We start from the raw sequence: 2643 nt of genomic DNA on the forward strand, positions 1-2643 counted from the left end.
CGTCAGAATCTTAATTCTTTTTTAATTTTTAGTTGTTACAAATTCAGACCATCAAGCAATCTTGGTGTTACAACTGTCATTAGTGGATGTGAGCTATGATCATCTTTTTGCCACAACCATTGTATGTCTACATTAGTGTATGAGAGTTACGATCATCTTAGTGCTACAACTAACCTAAGTCTTTGTATATTGGGGGTGGTCGCGTAGCCTAGTGGTTAAAGCATTCGCTTGTCACGCCAAAGACCCGGGTTCGATTCCTGACATGGGTACGATATGTGAGGCCCATTTCTGGTGTCCCCCGCCATGATATTGCTGAAATATTGCTAGGAGCTTTGTAAAATCAAACTCACTCACTGTATATTATTGGAGTTAAGGGTTCTTTGTGGAATGGGTCTCTGATGCATTGTTTCCCTGTTGTACAGAAGTGCGATGCAATCACTGGTTGATGCTGGTCTCACCTTCTTGGAGAATGTGGGCGCTATTATTTGGTACCCCATGATTGGGAGAATCCATGAACATGGTCGCCAAATGTACAGGTGATATGGCTGTATACTGACAACACAGTATGTTCATCTCTTTGGTGTTAAGGGGCAGTCGGGTAGCCTAGTGGTTAAAGCGTTTGCTCGTCACGCCAAAGACCTGGGTTCGATTCCTGACATGGGTACAATGTGTGAGGCTCATTTCTGGTGTCCTCCGCCATGATGTTGCTGGAATATTGCTAAGAGCTTTGTAAAATCAAACTCACTCACTGTGTATATTATTGGAGTTACGGGTTCTTTGTGGAATGGGTCTCTGATGCATTGTTTCCATGTTGTACAGAAGTGCGATGCAATCACTGGTTGATGCTGGTCTCACCTTCTTGGAGAATGTGGGCGCTATTATTTGGTACCACATGATTGGGAGAGGCCATGAACATGGTCGCCAAATGTACCGGTGATATTTCTCTATACTGACAACACGGTATGTTCATCTCTTTGGTGTTAAGGGGCGGTCGGGTAGCCTAGTGGTTAAAGCGTTTGCTCGTCATGCCAAAGACCTGGGTTCGATTCCTGACATGGGTACAATGTGTGAAGCCCATTTCTGGTGTCCCCTGCCGTGATAATGCTGGAGTATTGCTAAAAGCGGCGTAAAACCATACTCACTCACTCTTTGGTGTTGGTGAAGACAAGACTGACGTGTTGTGTGACATGGCTGATGTGTCGTGTGACATTGCTGATGGAATTAGAGACTCACTGATGATCACCTTTAAACAAATAATGTTTGCTCTATATTCATTTTGTTTTTTTATCAATACTAATATGCACAACTGAGTGTTTATTTGAGTATTTGATAAAGGATTACGGCAGAGTGATTGTTCAGTGCCAGATTTTCTGTGCAAATTTCTAACGTAGACTGAGGAAGTGCGAGAATCTGGAATAGACAAAAGCGGGATTACACAGATTATTTAATGACATCACTTCAATCTGCCCGGACTAAATTATGATGTATTGCCACATATTTTTATCATTCTTCAACTCGTACCTTTTTTAATATCAATTTGTCTACCATTCACAATTGAGAGAGAAGTCCTTTCCTGTAAATTCTAGTTTCCTTCAAATCAGCAGCTTCAATCAGAGGTATGCTAATATGATCATAACCTCTGATCAGACTGGACGGTCGGGTAGCCTAGTGGTTAAAGCGTTCGCTCGTCATGCCGAAGACCCAGGTTTGATTCCCGACATGGGTACAATGTGTCAAGCCCATTTCTGGTGTTCCCAACCGTGATATTGCTGGAATATTGCTAAAAGCGGCATAAAACCATACTCACTCACTTACTCTGATCAGACTGGTTATGTTACTGGGGTGGTTACCAAAGGTCTGGGTTCGATTCCCCACATGGGTGCACCAGTAAAGCTGATTTCTGGTGTCCTGCTTTTGCTGGAATATACTAAAAGCGGTAGAAAACCCAACTCACTCACTCACTCACTAGTTATGTTACTCTTGTGGCCATACAGTTCCGTGATGGAATTCAAACCTTGGACCTTCTGATCCGAGTGAGTGAGTATTATTTTACGCCGCTTTTAGCAATATTCCAGCAATATCATGGCGGGGGACACCAGAAATGGGCTTCACACATTGTACCCATGTCGGGAATCGAACCCGGGTCTTCGGCGTGACGAGCGAACGCTTTAACCACTAGGCTACCAGACAGCCTCCTGATCCGAGGTCGGATGCCTTGTCAACATGACCGAAGATGTTAACCCTGTTTGCAAGCTGAAAAGGTAAGGGTGTCATATATGGGATGACTCAAAGCCTTGCTGCATACACCTGTCAAAAGAAGGCACATCCCTGGCTGCATAGTAGAGTACTGAGACATATTTTGTTCAAACTGAACTTGACCATGATCAGTCCCACATTGGGCGCCAGTGTAGTGGCCATAGAATTTTCAAGATTTGAACCAAGGACCTGATCTGAGGTCGAAAGACTTGTCCGCATGTCCAGAAGTTCATCCGGTCAGGTAGCTGACAGGGTGAGGATGTCTTCTCTGCGATGACTCCAATCCCTGCTACATTACCGAATCATGCTGGAATTTGGGTTAAAAGCTGCTTTGAACTGTAATTTGGTAAAGTAATGTGATGTCATCTTGATGGAGGAGTAAAAGTC

The sequence above is a fragment of the Haliotis rufescens genome, unplaced genomic scaffold (assembly GCF_023055435.1).
Source record: "Haliotis rufescens isolate VD_foot unplaced genomic scaffold, xgHalRufe1.0.p SCAF_8, whole genome shotgun sequence".
NCBI lineage: Eukaryota > Metazoa > Mollusca > Gastropoda > Lepetellida > Haliotidae > Haliotis > Haliotis rufescens.